We start from the raw sequence: 6,238 nt of genomic DNA on the forward strand, positions 1-6,238 counted from the left end.
ATGCTCATGTATTTATCCATGTGCCCGCTTATCTTAGCCGCTATGATGCCTGACATGAGCTTCACATGGTAAAAAACTTTTTCTACCAGCCACTGCGGCTGGTGGGGAAAATTTTCAATTTCCAACCCTGACTATAAATGTAATATTTGTTGTCTGTCATTGTAGCTGGGATAATTTTACTTATTAAAGCTCATAATCTTACCACTTGAAACATCACTAGCCCTGAAGCTGCTGGTAGACATCGCGGTTGGAATTATCAAAGGTTTTTGACACCTGAGAGACACCGTAGCAACTCCTTTGTGTTTGGAAGCAGGGGGTGGGGGTGGGGGGAGGACCAGGGAGGATGATTCAACCACTCAACCACTAAATGTCACTGAAAACAACAAATCCTACACGCCTTTAAGACAAAAATCTTACATTTGGAGACAAAAGTCGAGTCCCTGTTTATTTTTGCTGATTGTACAACTGCAACAGCATTTAAAATGTCAAAACAGCTAATTTAATGGTGGATTTGTGATGATATTCTAATTTTGGAGCGACGTCAGTAAATGTGTCCCGCAACCCAAAGGAGACGAGGTGCGCTGCGTGTTCTGACCCACTACGCTGCCAGCAGAGCTGCTAACAGGAGACGACGAAACAGGTATGATTTCAATTTATTTAGCTCAGCAACGGTGGCCTGTGAAGTCCAAAAAGGCACATGTTTAATGCAGTTAGTTCGGTTCGAGTCCGGTCTGTATTCACACCAGAAGTGAACTGAAGCGAACCGCACCAGAGTTCGTTTGGAAGCGGACCGAGACCACCTCAAAAAGCAGGTCGCGGTTTGGTTGTTTGATCCACACCAGAGTTCTCATGAGTGTATTCACACCTGCACAAAAGGTCCGGCCCAACGCTGGAAACGAACTCTGGTCCATTTAAAGTGGACCAAATTGTCAGGTCTGAATACGACCTTAAGTTATTAATTTTACTGCTACCACATCCAATTCAAATCAAATGTACTGCACAGAAGCAGTAGAAGAATTTTCACCCTGAAAATCACAGTCAAACCCAGACACACAAACACACACCAGGTCATACCTGGTCACTATCCTGTCAGTGGTCAGATTGAAGGTTGGCTGGACTGCCCCTCATCATAGACTGAAAGGTGTGACCCCGTCAAATAAGGACAGGTAAAAGGGGAAGGCTTTGGGCTCAGCTGAGGTGTAACCTCATCAAACGTGGACAGACAGGGCAGATAAATGTCAACGTTGTAAATGTGTCAGTGGGTCTGTGCGTGCACGTCATCACATCCCATTAATTCACTGTTGATATCCCATTCTTCTGCCACATAATGTGTGAGAACTCAGACATCTGCCCATCCTCTCAGTCCATGTGAGTCTTCTGATCCAACACACATTTAGACTCAAGACATCTTCAGACTGAGGACACGTTATTACATTCTGTCAAAAGAAAACAAGCATCATCTCACTATTAGGACGAGTTGCCTGTTCATTGAATACAATCTAAATTTAAGGAACAAAAATATACAAATTAGCAGAAAATGTTCAAGAGGTCAGACAGTACAAAGGAAATGGCTGACTGACCGAAAAAAAAAATCCTAAGATAATTTTTATTTAAAATTTTGTCCACGATTTTATTATAAATTCTGTTTTTGATTTGAGAATTTTGCCAAATTTGACAGCTACATCCATCACTCTTCTCTACTTACTTCCTCTCATCCTCAGGTTCTCATATGTTCTCTGGGATAAATTAAAACCAGAATGTAATTGTGTACAGGGTGTTTTGTCTGTGTTGGAAAGCAGATAATTTGTGTGCATGTGTGTGCTGTATTTGGGTGTGTGTACGTATGTGCATGTTATCCACTGCCCGTGAGTCGGTATAAAGAAGTGTTTTGTTTTGAAAAAGTGACTTTTAATTATGCCACTCTCAAACAGAACATGAGTGGGATATTCTGTTGGGATTAGCTGAATCTCAATGAAGTCTTTTTGTTAACACAACACACATGACACATGTGTACACTCTGACACAAATGAGTGCCTGCCAAAAAAGCCCCTTTTCAACAGTACAATACTCAATTTATTCAGAGTGAGGTGCAAGCCAAGTGAATAATTCCACTACTAATAAAGACGGTGGAGACGGTGTGTGTACAGAATAGATGAAGGGGAGAAATTGATAAAACAGCATAGAAGAGAGGGAGTAAAGACTTCAGAGGAAAGGTAAACCCACAGAAGAACTGTTCAAGTACAACAAAAATGGAATTTACACCAATTTCACTTTTTAAAAAACAATTTGTAACAATTTCCAAATATATTTTTTAAATATAGTCCTACAAAAAATGAGTGATATTAATGAGTTTTGTGAGTAGGAAGAGCTAAGTCATTATAAACCATGTTTTCATCAAGGCTTTTTGATGCGCATTTACAGGTGTCGCATTAAAAATGCGAAAAAAAGTCAGATGGAAACAGCAAAATTTGAAAAAAAACAACAACCTCAATTCGCAAAAAAGTTTTTATGCTCGCTTGAGGTGGTTTTTGGATGATTCGCAAAGTAGTTAATGCGCAAAACGGGAGATGGAAACATGTTTGCCGAATAAATTCTGACGTAGCGCATATTTACCTCACGTGATGTTCAGCTGTTTCTGCTTTCCTGCCTCGTCCGGGATGTTAGCTCTGCGTAGTTGCACGTGTCTTTCTGCTGCGTAGTTTAACATTGCGTCTATTTCCCTATGTCTCCTGGCAGCGTTAAACATAGCCTGTACTAGCTGAATAGATGACTAACCTCTGCTAGTTAGCAAGTTTCACTTCATGTTTACTACCGTAAAGCTTGTCGCCGACGTTTGACGTAATCACGCGTTGTGTAGCCTCGTTTATTCGCATCAAACAGTGGAGAGGGAAACTAGATGGAAACAGTCTAGATTCGAATTTTTATTTATTTAATTTTTTTTGCGAATTTTGAAAAGTTCGATAAAAATTCACTCTACAATTGGATGGAAACACGATTACAGTTAATAAGTCTTTTTAACAGGTTTTTGACTATATCCAGAGACAAAGCAATTTAAAGGGTTGGACTGAAAGCTCAGATTGTTGGATTTACTTAACCAAGTTATGTCATTAATTTCCACTAAACTAATTGAGTTTAGTGAATGTAAAGCCACTTGCACATTTACATTGAAATAAATTGTGAAAGTTATGTTACGCTTAATCAAGTCAGTTAAGTGGTAATTGTTGACATTATTTGGAAAGTGGACTTGTTTGGAATTGATTTTATTTTTAGTGAATAGGGGCAGATATTATATGTTTATACTTCTTTCTGCTCCTTTTCATTCATGATTTTATTGTATTTTTTGTTTGTTTGTTTTTATTTTTGTTTGTTTTTGTATGACTTATTTTTATATATTATTTTTATTGTTTTATGAATGAATGAAATAAACACAATAATTGAAAAATTGAAATTGAAACTAATCAGGTAAATCCAACAATCTGTTTTTTGAGTGAAAGTTTCCAGAAAAAGGCAGAGCAGGTCAGTGTCAGAACACAGAGGCTTTTGAGATGGATTATACAGGTTAAGGCAGTATCAAGTATCAAGAGTAGCAAAAAAGCTTAAGTGGAGTAATTATTATATGTCTAGAGTCTGCAATGTTCATTTTCAGGTTGAGGAGTGAAGTCTGAGGTAGTCACAGTAAACTGGGGCCCCATGTATCACATAGTGTGCAACTTTCACACTACAGGTTGGTGTATGGACAAAAGTTACAGAAGTATTGTGATGTATCAAACTGTGCACACGCCTGTTTCTGCTCTCCTTTTATTCATATATCTCAATGAACGTGGAACTGAGAGCCTCCCCTGACATGCCTCCATTTAAATATGTAAAATAGATGAAAACTTTGTCTAGAATGTGTATTTCTCCAATCTGCACGACCAGAAATGATTTCTAGATGCAGGAAAAAGTTGAATTAAATAGAATATGAGTCAGAAAAATTCCTAAATAAGTAATGGGGTGTAAAAATGTGTTTTGGTACACGCAAAGGAAAAAGTGTATGTGTAAAGCTGCTTACGTCTTTAATAAATTACTGTAAACACAGAGGAACTTATGAGTTTGGTAGAACTAAGATCTATATTAAATAGTTAATGTGAAAAAATGAGTTGCCGCACCTCAATAGAGAGTATTTGCTGTGGGGCAGAAGACTTCCTAGATTTCTGGATCATACGTATAAATCTGTCCCATTCAGGTGCATGGCTCGCCTAAGAAACGACATTAAAATACCTGATTGGAATTTGATTGGTGCAATCCCAATTCTTTTTTCTGTTGATGCCATCCAGCAGAACAGCTGACATTGTTCCATAAAAACATGCATTTTTACGTAGTTTTTATGAACATATACACTGCTCAAAAAAATAAAGGGAACACTTAAACAACGCACGCTAACTCCCGATCTTAATCAATGAAATATTCGCATTGAGTACTTTGTTCTGTACAGAGTTGATTGGGCTTCACAAAAGTTTGATTTACTTGGACTTAGCGTGTGTTGTTTAAGTGTTCCCTTTATTTTTTGTGCAGTGTATATTGTCTGCACCTTGTCGACCTGAGGAATCTTCACAGGTCAGTTGTTCTAAATTCATTTGTTGATCTGACACCAGTTTCTTCTCAGTAAGTATGAAAGTTCCTTTTAGACAATTCACACACATTTTATTCTCTTCAGCTGCCTGTGCTTCTTGCAGGTGCACAGTAACTGATGTGTTTACATCTACAGGTGACAAAAATATAAGAAACTTTACAGCTTACATCAGATTGAGGTTGTTTTGATCACTTTTAAGTGTATTCTGTTTCTTTACTGAGGTTAAATGCAGTTCAGTTTCATCATTCAAGTTTAAACCAAAAAAAAAAACAAAAAAAAAATACATTGTGTTCAGATGGTCCTTCCAGTAAACCGAACGGAGTCATATTTCTGTGTATTTAGGTCAGATTCACTACTTTGGGGTTTGAATCTGTCAAATAAAAAAAGTTTGTGTGATTGTCTGCACATTTTCACAGCAGGAAAAATGTGTGCATATGTTTACGCACACTTTCACGCAACAATCCTTTTGATACAGTACATCCCAACGTGTACTTGGAACCTGGTGAAGAGTACGCACTTCTGAAACATGAGGCCCCTGGTGAAGACCCACATCAAGTTGGAGGGTAGAATGGGTATGTGCAGCAGATTATTTTGATCACAGATTAATGGTGCTATCCATATTCTTAGTTTGTATAATCCGATTTTATTGAGAACCTGTGAATGAAGTTCTGAAATGCCTTGGTTTGGGTAATCCAAACTAAAGGAAAAAAGAGTGAGAAGCACAGCTTTTGTATTCCAATCAGACACAATCAAAACTTTAAAACAGGAATCTACAGCATTTGATTTTCATTTTTTTTTTATTTGGTCAACCTTTAACAAACTGTCATTAAATAAATACAACTAAACTGAGTTGAATTCATTTGTATTGAACTTGGACTGCCTGGTGATGTAGCACTGTTGCATCACAGAAAGATGGTCTTCATATTGGTCATAGTGGTCTTTCTGCAGGCCCTTCTGGATTTGCATGTTTTCCCTGAGCTTTTTCTGGGTACTCAGGCTTAGAGCAGCCTCACCTGTTGACAGCTGAGAAACACTCAGGGTCACTTTAACTCTGAACAGGACATTTGTATAAGGAAAATGATCTGTAGAATTAAAGTATGTCCTAAATTGGACTCTCAGTATCATGTCTAATATTTTGCCCCAATTGTTTCATTGGGTTTTCTTTATATTTTTACAACTTGAGGGAATCTCTGGTGATGTCTTCAAATAAATATATGTAGAAAAATAAAATGAAGTTTACAAACTTTGAATTACTACTGAAGAGCTACAATTTGTTTTATAAGATGGTGGAAGTTTGTCCATTTGTTATAGTAGATAACGTTGCACCATAGAATAAAGACGGCTACAGTAGTCCACAGACAAGATACACAAACCATAAACACACTTCACTTCATCTGCGTCTGTGTCTAATGATGTGTGCAAGTAATTACTTTAAGTCCAATGTGTGCACGCGTTTAGGTGTCTCTGCTCATGTATGTTTTCATCTGGGCTTTTGTCTATGTCTTTGCTCGCAATGAGTATGTTTAATGGTGTGTGTGAAAATAATCACTTAATAGGCGCTTCCTCCATTTGGGTGGTTTGTGTGTGTGTGTGTGTGTGTGTGTGTGTGTGTGTGTGTGTGTGTGT

This window comes from Austrofundulus limnaeus, unplaced genomic scaffold (genome assembly GCF_001266775.1).
Source record: "Austrofundulus limnaeus strain Quisiro unplaced genomic scaffold, Austrofundulus_limnaeus-1.0 Scaffold163, whole genome shotgun sequence".
Taxonomy (NCBI): Eukaryota; Metazoa; Chordata; class Actinopteri; order Cyprinodontiformes; family Rivulidae; genus Austrofundulus; species Austrofundulus limnaeus.